Raw genomic sequence first — 13,999 nt, 5'->3', positions numbered from 1 at the left:
TGACTGCAATTTCGCATTAGTCAGGCATGAATTAACAGACATCAAATTCCCTCTTCCCTAAAAAAACATATATTGTTTTGTAAGTCCCATTGCTATTATTTAATATTCATTTTAATAACATTAATCATGTGGTATTGATATAAATATTGTACATTATCACTGGGTTTTCACTTTAATTCAGAAATAGAGTAGCATCAAACTGTAAGAAAAAAAAACAGCATTAGCATTTTAATTTAAAGTCCGTCTAAAGTATTTTCTGTTGGCAAAATTTTGCTATCCTCACAGTCAAGAAGTCAATCCAGACACAAGCTTAAGCTTGTATATTGTATACAACTGTGATCATGCTTTTATTTTAAAAACAAAAATATATCTAGAGTACTTAGGAGACCTAAAGTACAAAAAAAGCTCTTTGCAACAGTGAAGACCTTTATTTTCTTAAATTTCACAAAATGTTTGTCCTTATTTCCATTAGCTACAGAAAAGATTTTACCTGTATAAATATTGAAATAGTATTGTTACCCACCAAAAGGAGAGAAGAGACTCTGGCTAAGTTAAAGCTTTTTGGTAGTAGAATTCTCTTTTATGCCACAGTATAGCTGACCAAAAAGGAGAGCCAGAAAGGAAAACACACATTTCCACTTGCTTTACACTTGAGTATAGTTCATCATACCAACATATATGTTAACAAACTACAGAATTCTTTCTCTGAGCCTAGAAAGCTCTCACTCATACTAGCGAAAGTTACACACATGGAATTCTGGATAGTGCCCTCAATCTGTTTTGATGACTTATGATTTCTTTTCACCATGCCTAATGAGCTCACTGAAATCTGTTTAGATAGTCCGACCTGAACATCAACTCATAACAATCTGCCAAAGATTATTCTCTTTTAGACTTGTGTTCTTTCTTATTAAGAAAACATGTCACACACTACTGTTCAATTTTAGGAATGTTTTTTAAAAAAGAAAATATTATTTTGCTGAGTTGTGGCCACAAATTCAGAGATCAGACAATTTTAGGCCACTTTTCTCTCATTCATGTGATGAGAGATGAACCTGTGTTACTACATTTCCTTCTCAGAAAAGGTAAACTATTGTTTTCAAATTATTTGATCAGAATTGAGTAGGGAAGGAGTTTTATTTTAAATCTGTTAACTTAGCCTCATAACTAGCAGCAGTGCACAAGATGATTAGAAGCTCAGTGTGCTGAAGAATAGACATATATCCCAGATTCATGTGTTAAACCAGTTCAAATGTTATCATCAGAAAGTGCACCAGTGGTTCTACACACTCATTGTTCTGCACATGTGTTCTTTTTCTGGAACAGAGAAAAAGAGAAAAGCTGGAGGATATAGTGGTAGAATAGAAGATATAAAAATGAATGGAATGTGGAGAAGCAAATTCTACTTCACTGTATGTGAGAAAGACAAATTTCTGTTCAGAATACTTACAAAGATGATTATAAAAGCACCAGTTCTAATAAAAATCACGAGTCCAGAGGCCCATTCTCTCCTGGGACAAAGTACTTAATCCAAGACTACACAAGCAAAAATCCTGAGCAGGGGAAGAAATCATGCATCTGTTGGACAGCACCTGTGCTCAAGATTCCTTCCTCTTCTCAGGTAGAGGAAATGACAGTCTCTCAAGTCAAGTATATGATAGCTACAGGTTTAAAAAAAAAAAACACTATATGCACTGTATCATGCAGTAGAAAGAGGCAAGTAGGTAGAATTTCAGGAATGCTTTAGATTTCTGAGACTGCTGTTATGCTAAAATCATTGAGAAATTCTGTTGCTCAAGTATACATGGTAAGCCATTCATTTGCTGCATCACAGAATCACAGGAGATGCTCAAATGGACCTCTAGAAATCATCTTGTTCAACCACCCTGCCAAAGCAGGCTCCCTAGACCAGGTTGCACAGGTAGATGTTCAAGACGCACCTGGACATCTCCACAACGCCTCTGGGCAGCCTGTTCCAGTGCTGTCATCCTCACCATAAAGAATTTCTTACACACACTTGTGCAGAACTTCCTATGCTTCAGTCTGCAGCCATTTCCCCTTGTCCTATCGCCACACAACACTGAAAAGAGTGTTCTTCTCATCCCTTTGCCTCCTGCACCTTAGACATTGATCAGATCCCCACTGAGTCTTCTTTCAGGGCTGAACTGACCCAGGTCACTCAGCCTTTCCTCATAAGAGAGGCACTGGAGTCCTCATTTCTGCGGCTCTCTGCTGGACACTCACCAAGAGGACCACCTCCCTTGACCTGCTGGCCACACTCCTTTTAATGCACCCCAGGATCCCATTGGCCTTTTTGGCCACCAGGGCGCACTGCTTGCTCATGGCCAACCTGTCGTCCACCACAACCCTCAGATCTCTCTCCACAGAGCACCTCTCCAACAGAGGATCTCCCAACCTGTACCGATTCTTAGGGTTATTCCTCCGTAGGTGCAAGGTTCTACACTTTCTCTTGTTCAACTTCATCTGATTCCTTTCTCCAGCCTGTCCAAGTCTTGCTGAATGGCAGCACAGCCCTCAGGCATATCAGCCATTCCTCCCAGCTTTGTATTATCAGCAAAATTGCTGAGGGTGGACACTATCTTCTCATCAAGGTCACTGATGAAGACATTGAACAAGACTGGACCCAGCACCAACTCCTGAGGAACACTGCTAAATACAGGCCTCCAACTGGACTCTGTACAGCTGATCACAATCCTCTGTAGCAGCACACTGTGAATTTCAGCACTATGCTGAACTAATTCTGAGTTTTCTGCATTTCTCTTTGGAAACATCCTCTGACAATAGATTACTTCAGACATTAGATCATTTTCAACAACATTCTTCAGGAGTTATGCTTTAGATTTCAGAAATCCTTGTAATCTTTACACACCAAATAAGGGCCTAACAGACACTAGTTCTTGCTAGATGTCTAGGGCTTCTTTTGCTAATCTCAATATGTGCAATGCCTTCTATTTTATTGAGAATTCTACAATTCAGCAGGCTGATGGAATAAAAGTTTTCTTTCTTTTTAGTACTTTGCTTTCATTAGAATTGGCTACAACAAGAACATTTTTCTTGACTAATACTGTTTTGTTTCTTTTTTTAAATCTATGACACTCTAAGATAAAAAATGACTTAGCTTTAAGTTTAAATGCTTTGTTTGTCTAGACTAAGAACTGAAAAATTTTGCATAAAGATTAACAAAGGATAAAGACTTAACAGGATTCATAAAGGCTGAATATCATCTAGAGAAAAAGGTAGTTTCAAATGCTTGGGAAGATAGCATCAGAAGCCAAAAGATCTTGAAGAATTGAGAAACTGGTCCAAAATAAACAAAAAGAAATTGGGATCACCATGAAAGATCACAAACATGAAGCTGTAAAAACAACTGAAAAATATAAAGACCATTGTGTGATGCATACAGGAGTCTTTCTAGGCGAACACCACCCTTCAGCATACCTCTCCTGACAAAATCGTAGCAAGTGCACTGTTCATGTCACCTTTAGTATTAACGTTCAAAGAAGTTATAGCCTTCCTGGAAAGGCAAATCAACAGGAAATTGACCAGAGATGGAGAATCCTGAAAGGCTGTATGTTTATGTTTTTAGACCAGAAGACTGAAGCCACAAAGACAAAGCAAACTGATTCGTCAGTATATACACACACTCTATAAAAGACTAATCAGTTGCACTATACTCCCTATAGACTAAGGACAAATATTGATTCCCTTTTACTTTTCATCAAGGATATAACTTATATACAAGCTAAGAAAATAAAAGGTGAGGGAATGAAGGAGTGTTTTCTTTTCTTCTAATAAGGTGAGGCCATGTAAGAAGATGTAGAAGCTCTCCCACTCTACTTTGGGGAGGTGATTTCTCAGGACATCTGGACCATGTTAGAAATTAAAATAAACCAGAGGGATTTGTTTGGGCACAGTCCTAAATGTAAATATTCCCTGGGTATTTCAAATCTTTGTCTAATATTATACAATGAAATAAAAGTTAACTGCAAACCAACCACTACCGAAATTTCAAGATGATACTACAGGCAAATACTAAATATCGTCACTTTTTCACTCATACTAAGAGTCTATCTGCAGTGTCGTGTAAGTATTGCCCTTACAGTATGGTAATGAAATTTATGCAGTCACTATGAAGCTTACACTGAGATCAGAACCTGTCTCCTCATCATAGAGAGTATATATAGCAGGGAGAGGGCATCTGAGTACCACTAGTAGATCAAATGAGGTTTGGTAGAGTACGAGTGAAGCAAACCACTTGGACCCTTCCAAATCCAACAGATATTTTTCTTTCTTTCTGTTATTACCAAGTTGCTGATTCTGTTTCTTATTAATATCCTTTATGCATTTCTTATCACCTCTTTGTGTTCAGAAAGGGGTAAAAGGAATGTAACATAAATAAGAAGGACTAACATGTGAAATTAGACTCAGAATTTGGAAAAAGGAAAGAATAACCCTATGGTTTACATTCACTGCAAAGGTCAAATAAATCTATAGATTTAATACTGGGAAACTACTGGAGTTAGAGTAAGGAAAGGGTGATGAATAGTCCTTGAATATTATCTACTTTCCCATTCATGGTTAAGAACTACTAGAGTAGTAATACAGCTAGGAGATTTGGACGTAAGAGTCCCTAGAGACTCACCCATAAAGTTCCTCATTGGACAGCAGGTGTTATTCTAATTCAGCAACTGGAAGCTCCCATAGTTCCATAGATACTGTTTTAGTCTTGTTGTTTTGAAAGGTGTCAAACAAAGGGCAGAAATGTATATTTTTAAAACTCGTGTCTCAGGAGCTGAATATCTTACAGTCCCAGCACTATTCAAAGCAGGAGATGATACCACATATGAGATAGCAACACAGGATTGCACAATGCTTGCAATCCTATGACACTTAGGGGGTTAGGGACAGGGTTCTGCTCTGTTCCTAGTCACATGCACATAAGGCTATGTTGTTGCTTTCACAGAATCAAAGAATGGCCCAGGTTGGAAGGGACCTCAAGGATCATGAAGCTTCAACCCCCCTGTATAATCAATGAACATTCAGATGGTATAATTACAAAATAAATAAGAGAATTAGGCAAAACAGATTAAAATAACAAAAAGAGAATAGATAGAAAGCTTACCTGTATCCTGGGCCAACTTACCAAACTCCAGCAGAGCAGATCTCCAGAAGAGATCCTTCCCTACTGGTAGCCAGCTCTTAAATGGGTCTAGGAGAGGTGGAGCCAGGCTCCACCCCTTCTGGCAGCACAGGTGAATTGCCTTCATCTGTGCTCCCAGGGCTGACTCATTGCTCACCACTCTTTATCTGTGGCCTTTCAACCAATTTCTTATCCATCAGGTGGTCCACCCACTAAATCCACATCTCTCCAATTTGGAGATAAGGATGTGGTGGGGGACTATGTCAAAGGCCTTGCACAAGTCCAGGTAAATGACATAGGTCACCTTCCCTTTGTCCACCAATGCCATCACTCCATCATAGAAGGCCATCAGATTGGTTAGGCATTACCTTCCCCTGGTGAAGCAGTGCTGGTTGTCTCAGATCACATGCTCACTCCTCATGCAATCAAGAATGTCATCCAGAAGGAGCTGTTCTATGATCTTCCCAGACACAGACGTGAGACTCACCAGCCTGTAGTTCCCCAGGTCCTCCATGCTCCCTTTTCTATAAATGGGAGTGATATGACCCTTCCTCCAGTAATCTGGGACCTCACCTGATGAGGCAGCTTTAATGCAGGTGAGTCTAGCCTGTGGCCTATGAGCCACATGTGGCCCTAGAAAGCTAGTAATGTGGCCCCACAAGATGGTAAATTTTTAACATTTCATGATTTTAGTGATATTTTTCATGAGTTGATTGTGTGTAGCTCAAGTTCAGACTGTGTAGGCAACGATGGAACATGTGAAAGGAAGAGCACAGTGTGGCACCAACTCCAACTCTTGCACTCACCACACACGCTCAATTGAATTAAACATATGTATTACACCTTACATGCACTTGTGCTACATAGTGAATAAAATGCAGTGACTAGCAATACTAATATCTCACACCTACCTGTGCACCTGTGAAGGCACATATTTTTGTTATCAAGCAGTGTAAGAGATTATTCTTTTACACAATTGTCTCAAAGCTTGCTGGGGACACAGATGGACAAGTCCAAGCAAGTCCTGGGCAAGGGTTGTGAAATCCTTTGTCTGAGTGACACAGATGGACAAGGCCAGGGGCAACGAGAGAGAGAGATAAGCCAAAGATTAATGGCCAGGAAGCAGTCTTTTGTGTGGGCTTATCTCAAGGAAGATGGCCATCTCAGGAGGTGCTGCACATGACTCTTACCCAAGCCCCCAGGAATGCCACGAAGGCAGAAGATGAAGGATAAAAAGGGGACCTACAACCGTGAGGTTGAGGTTTTCTGGCAACAGATGAAGAACAAGAGGCTTCTGACATGAGAAGCCTCACGACCTGCCTCTCTCCTTCCTGGACTTGCTCTGTGCTCTACCTGCATGCTGAAGAAGAACAAAGGCATCTGAAGATGGCTGCTATCAGATTCCTCACTATGGAATTCCTGCATGATGACAGACTCTCCTGGGCCTTCTACCTGAGTCCTGCTGCTTCCTCCCAGACTCCATGTCTTTCTTGCATTTGGGGCCAGAAGCCTCGATGCAATACTTCATATCGAGCAGAAGAGGGCAGAGTAGAGAAGGACAATCACCTCTCTCACCTTGCTGGCTGGCCCTCTTTTCATGTAGCCCAGGATGCAGTTGGCTTTCTGGGCTGCATGTGCATGCTATTGGCTCATATAAAGTTTTTCATCCACCAGGACCTCCAAGTCCTTCTCCACAGGGCTGCTTTCAGTGAATTCTTCTCCAAAGATTGCCCTGACCGAAACCTGCATTTATCTTTGCTGAACCTCATCAGGTTCTTATGGGCCTACTTTTCAAGCCTGTCCACGCCCCTTTGTATGGCATCTCTACTTTCTAATGCATCAACTACACCATTCAGTTTAATGTAATCTGCACTGAGGGTGTACTTGATTCTACTGTCTATGTCATTCATGTTGAAGATCACTATGCCCCATGCACATAGAGTCACTGACCACAACTCTCTGGCTGTAGTCATCCAACCAGTTCTTTATCCACCAAACAGTACAGTCTTCCAATCCAAATCTCTCCAGTTATAGGGATATGATGCAGAACCACGTCAAAGGCGTTGCATGAGTCCAAGTAGATGACATCAATTGACCTTGCTTTGTCCACAGATCACACCATAAGGCCACCAGATTGGTCAGGCGTGATCAACCCTTGGTGAAGCTGTGCTGGCTGTCTTGGATAACCTTGTCTTGCATGTGCCTTAAAATAAATTCCAGGAACTCCATGATCTTCCCCAGCACAGTGGTGAGGCTGACAAGCCCTGTGTCTTCCTCTCTCTTTCTTGATAATGGGAGTTATGTTTCCCTTAGACTGGGAAGGATATTGGTTCTCCAACCCCTGCCTAGAGGTTCAGGCATGTGAGAAATATGAGAAACCTGACTGGCAATGAAGACTGAGGCAAAGAACTCACTGAGTTTCTCGACTTTCTCCATGTCTTTTGCAGCCAGTTCTCCCTTCTCATTTATCAGAGGGAGTACACTTCCCCTTTGCCTGTCTCTTCTGAACAATGAACATGAGACCCCTTCTTGTTGTTTTTCACATTCCTCGACAAGTTCTATCTGTGTCTTGTCTTTTCTAATTCCTGCTTTCACTTTTGAACATAGCAATACATTAAGACTTCTGCAATTGGCTACCCAAGGTAATTTGGTTGTATTTTTTCTTTTTAAGAATGTAATAAAATTACAAATCCCTTGATTTCTAGAGTAGACTTTGTTTAGTTTTTGTGGAATAATTCACTAAGTGAGGGTAATTTTAAGCCAAAAGAAACATGCCTTTATTTACATCCAGTTTACCTCTTCAGGTTCAATGACCTTTGTTGTCCATCATCTCTATCTAAATCAGTTAGTTAACCAACACTTAATTCTGTCTTCCATGGTAATCTATATAGACTGAACATCTAGCAGGGAGTTAGATGTTACCTTCAGGAGATAAAACTCTAGATAGGATAGAGTAACTGTAGCTTCAGGAGGTAAAGACAACCTCAAGATCTGCTAACATGCCTGAGAACTGTGAATGGCTTTGTCCTCCACTTTAAATTTCTCCATGTCTGTTAACATGAACAATACTTATATCTTCACGCTACAAGCATTTAAAGTCAGATTACTCTCCAGGATCTGAAAAAGAACCATTAGGATCTGAGTATGATATAGATTAAAAAGAACTGATAACAAAATAAAAATACTTCAATTAATTTCCAGGCCTGTTTCTTCTCACACATAATCCACATAATCCCCTCTTGCACTGCAGTATGTTTCATGACAAGTCCCTTTATTTTTGCAGAATATACAAATCTGTTTCCTTATCCACACAATAATAATAATAATAAAATGTCACAATCCTCTTAAGTCTTTTTTTTTCTTTAAATTTCTGCAAGTTTTTTTGTTTGTTTGTTTTTTAACTGATTGTATAAATTGTATTGCTTTAGCCTTAGTATTTTTGGATATGAGCATCTACTTCCTTCAATTGGAATCCATGGGCAGAGAAGCCCTCTATTTCGGCTGTGTACAGGTGTTTGGGAGAAATGAATATGACAATGCTCTCAACAGTTCACAGTAAATAATCAGATCTTAGAAAAAAGTAGTGGAGACTGAATTTCTTTTCTAAAATTACATTATTATGGAATCAGCTGGAAAAACAAAGATACTATTCTGATAGTGAATAACCAAAAAGACAGAAAAGGCTCTTGGTTATGCCAGCAAACATAAACTGGCCTGGTATAAATCCCATTTAAATCCATAGGAGAAGAATGCATCTTACTCAGGTCTGAATCTAGCCCCTATTTCCAGAAGTCGAATTTTCTCAGGTCTGACATTTCTAGACCTGTTTAATCACCTTCTCTGTCTCTCATTCACAGTGCCTACCTGCCCCATTCCTGAAGGAAACTTAAAAGTATAACATATTAGCCCAGTTCCCATAAAGCTCTGCACTTTAATAACATGTCAGTGGCTATCAAGTGCATGCTTACTTGATGCACATAATCATACTAGACCTGTCCCACTGAGTTTAAACAGGGCAGACTACATTGTAAGCCCTAAGATACGGTCTCCTTCGATTTTTCTCTCCATCAGGGATTTGTTTTACTAATCCAGGTCTCCACACACAAGATACAGGAGGAAAAATTCAATTCCATGTCTCCTGCAACCTGGCCAGAGTTGTCTCTAACACAGAATTTCTGTGTACGTGCTTACTTCAGGTGCTGCCCTCCTAAGAAATTGGCCTTGCTGTTGGGCCATCTGCACTTCCACTGGCTGGGGACAAAGGCCCTTTAGCAGTCAACATGGCTGAGTTATCTGACAGCCATATTAAATGTAATCCAGATTAGTTGATCAAATGCTTCTGAGACTACTTGATGCCTTCACAATAAAAGATTGAACTGTGATAAATCTGGAACTCAATGCCAGTGTTTTTGACATTAGTGTTCAGATGTCACCAAATGCCCAGGTAACAACGTTGCTGTTAGGGAAGTGTCTTATGCTCCCAGGAGGCAAGGCAGTATTAGCGTAGGACCTGGGTCCTGTTAGCCAAAGAAAGCCCTTCTGCTTATATGAATACCATGTGTTCTGCAACACTCACTCCATATCAGTACATCTCTTGCTTCTTTCAAAGGCGAGGTATAACTGCAGCATCTGAGGCACGAACTCAGATGTGAATGATCCAAATCATTTATTACAGGTTCAAACATCTCTTATATACATTTGTAAGTTTTCTCTTGTATCTTTCCCATCCTCCTTTATTTGTCAACAAAACATTCCACAAACACTCTTTGACCATGTATGCAGGCTCTTATCCAATCAGAGCCATGCAATATGTAGAACAAGATACTTGGGCTATAGTACAGCAAAGTACAACTGTAAGACAATAAAATACATATCCTATTACAAAACATTAAATATCAAGATTATAATTACATGCAGCCTTCTAAAACTTTGCAAGTAGCTTTTCTCCTAAAGATCAATTTTCTTCTTAGATGGAAGCATAAAAATGTATTTGTTAACTGGCAGAACAAATCCATGACCACGTAGATTTTCTTCCAAAAATCTCCTGGGTCACACAGAAGAAGAGATGCTGCAGCACAACCCTTGTCTCTGCCGGGAATTGTGGTTCTGCTCAGAACTCTCTGTTCTGCCTGAGGACTCCAACATGAGACTGTCACATTGTCCCAGAGCTCATTACTTCAGTGAATTAACAGTCAGTGAACTCTTTGGTCGTATTTTAATTGAGGGCTGATAGCCTTGGGATGTTTGTTGTGTCTGCCAAGTGATCCTACCACACATGCACATGGAGCCATGATTAACGGATGATTGTATTATGCTTCATGTTGCATCAGCCTTCCACATTCAGCTCAGGTGGACAAATAAGCTAGGATTACCTCCTTCTGCTGTCTGTCTTAATAGCTCTGGTTATTGACTTGTTACTTATGTTCTCTTGGAAGTCCTGAGAATTGTGTTTTTAATTTAGATCCGTTGTTCAGTTCTCATTCATGCTTCCAGCCTTCCGAAAAAATGTTCTCAGGCTGAGATCATCAAAGTCGACAGAAAATTTAGGTGCTCATATTCAAAAGTAACTTAATTCTCTTGCACATCTCTGTGAAGCTCTGCCTCAGTTTTAAAATTTCCAAAAAGCCAAGTACACATATGCATGTAACAAAGTCTGAACAGCCATAGACGAAGAGACATTATACCCTCTAGTGACAGCAACATCTATCTCTCAAATTCTTGCAGCACAAGCCACCCTTGCTGTGTTTTGGGAGAAGCTTTGAGGATGATTGAGAAAGCTTTGAAGACAGATTAGCCAATGAAGTACATATTGAACTTACCTAAACACTCACAGACCAGATACCAAGCTGATTATAACATTAGCATCTCAAAAATCAAACGGAAAGACTTGGTCAGACAAATGAGTGATAGCTCTACCTTAAAGTCATGTACTTAATGGAATGTTTCCAGAAACACAAACTGATGCCTTAAATGCAGACTAGTTCAACACAACATAAACCAGGAATAAGTGTAGGAAAGCCACTTGCTCTGTTTTAATTTTTCTCAATTTTCTGTCATAGTCCTAGCTATTAACATAGAATTAGCTTTAATCATATGAAATGATGCTGCCAAATACTTTTTAAATTTTTTATTTATATATAAATATAAATATGTATATATATATATATATTTTTTTTTTTTTTTGCACTAGTTTTCATTAGTAATATAACCTGCAGGGCTAAAAGTTTCTGAAGAAGCAAAGTATACTGGATTTGGTATTATTAAAAATATAAACATAAGAATTTACTGACAACAGGTTTATTACCTGATATTTGAGATCTTATCTCCCTAGGAAGTTATGTTCTTATTCAACAGTCTCCTCAACAAAGCAACGGAATGGATAAGCATGTTTAGTTCGTGCCTGCTACTACATAGTAGGTTCCAGAAAATAGCTTATGAATTTGCTTTTAAGTCTGGAGTTTGGGGTTTGTTAAAATATTTGCCTGGATGCAGGATGACTTTCCTGTGGCATAAGGCACTCATGTGTCTTGAGTTCCACATAATGCACACACAATTTTTTTTCCCAAAAAACTAAGAGAAAAAAGAAAAGAAAAAAATTCAAAAAAATGTAATTGACAGTAATGACAACTTAACTATATTCTACATAGTGATGAAGCATGCATTTCTTCTCAATTTTGGTAACACTATATTGGTGTTGTAACGATACATTTAGAAACACATACTATTTTCTGTAGTATTGATCCAAATCTACATCCAATTTTTTTTATTTTTCAACATATAATTCAAAGGTAGGTTGCTTCATTTAAGTAATGTTCAGTCACAGCTTTGTTACTGTTACTTGTTAGTATAATTAAAATGAGGTCTCTTAATTAACTCTTGGTTTCCCCATTTCAGCTTTGCTATGAAGCAGGAGATTTAAAAAGCAATGGCCAGTGTTGCTGTTTCTTCTGCTCTTGCCACAGGTCAGAATGCTTCAGTAACCCTATTACCACAGGCACACTATTCTGCAGTAATTATTGCACAGCCATGTATCAGCAATGACAAATAAAGAAACCAGTGATTCATAGTCTGAACTTCGTAATATTGTTTTGTTCATTAAAATGCAGCATAGGATGTGTAAGATATCTCATCCATAATCTTGTTTTTTTTTCAAGCACTAGATTTAACTAACATATGCTCACAATGAAGAGAAATGCAGAGTTTTGAAGTGACTAATTTCACAACCCATTTGGAAATTCATAGAGAATAACAAAGCTGGGAGTAATAAGTTAAGTTTGGCTGTGCAAATGAGGTGTGAGAGTGAACAAACTCAGAGCATGGTAATGTAGAGAGACAGAAGGCAAAAATATTCACTAGGAAAAAGAAATCCCTACAGAAGAGGAAAAAAACAGAGGGAACACTAATGATAGAACTGAGAGGCATGACAACAGTCAAAGGACAGGTGAGCTGAGAAAACTGAATGTAGATGAAAGGACAAGGGAGAAAAACCAAGAAAAGGGGTTTGGTTTATTTGAGCTTGGCAGATGATACAGAACTGAAACTTTCACTGCTTCAGTGAAAAGTCAGTCAGCAAAAATCAGCAAAACAGCCCAAAATTACCCTGGGTTTTGTAGCTGTTAGAGAAAGAAAAGTAAAGAGGCTGCAAGTTGAAAATATCTTTTAGAAATATATTTCTGTTTTACAGAAAAAAATGGGGATATTTCTCATGACTTCTGTTTTTTAAAATAGCAAAACAAACAAACAAACCCAAGGCCTGTTCCTGTTCCCTTTAAAGTTAATGAATTAATGTCAAATGGCTCAGCCCAGAATAAGACAACATAATGATGTTCCTTAGGTAGATACTGAACATAAAAGATTTACAAGATAAACAGAAGTCTTAACAATCAACTATTGCCCTTTGCTATTACTTGGCCAAAAATTAGAGTAGACTGTATGCAAAGCAAATATTCTTATCTATTTCTCTTATGCAGATGAATACAAGAAAAGTTGGAACAAGTTTCTTCCATATACATGAGATCTATAATTTCCTTATTCACTATAAATCTTTTCAGTCTCTAACGAAAGAACACAGACAGAACTGATACATAGACAAAGGAAGAGAAAGATATTTCTGATTATGGATGATCAAAATGTACTATTTTCTTATGTAACCATCTTCCTCAGTGTCTGAGGGGAAGCTGATATGAAAATAATCCTTCAACAGAGGAAACAAGAAAATTCTCTTGGCCTAGCGTATTTCTTTTTAAATATTGTTACTACTTTTTCTGGCTTAATATGCCAGTCATTTTGTGTATCTCAGGGTAGTTTCTCCTTGCTTCTATATTTTTGCTTCTAGACATGAGTCAATTAGATGCATCTAGACTCCACAAGGAAAAGTCACTTGGGAGATAAATTATTCCCAGAATTCATATAATATCATTGTGACTTGATGTGACCTTCTTCCTGTCTTCTTCAGCAGCTTGCCCCAATGCATATGCAGTTGAGAGGCAGCAGGATAGAACTCAACCAAATCTTGAACTATCCAATGCCCCTCAGGAGTCAGTCTTGGGACTGGTGCTCTTCAACATCTTCATCAACGACACAGACAGCACTGATTGCACCCTCAGCAAGTTTGCAGATGACACTAAGCTGAGCGGTGCAGTAAATACATTGGAAGGAAGGGAAGACATCCAGAGGGACCTGCACAGGCTGGAGAAGTGGTATCGTGAAAACCTAATGAGGCCTAGTGCAGGGTGCTGCACTTGGGTCGGGGCAATCCCAGGTATTTATACAAACTGGGGGAAGATCTCCTTGAGAGCAGCCATGTGAAGAAGGACTTGAGGATCCTGGTAGACAAGA

The sequence above is a fragment of the Meleagris gallopavo genome, chromosome 1, assembly GCF_905368555.1.
Source record: "Meleagris gallopavo chromosome 1, MGAL_WU_HG_1.1, whole genome shotgun sequence".
Classification (NCBI taxonomy): Eukaryota; Metazoa; Chordata; class Aves; order Galliformes; family Phasianidae; genus Meleagris; species Meleagris gallopavo.
The sequence above is the reverse complement of the archived record's forward strand: the minus strand, read 5'-3'. Positions refer to the sequence as shown.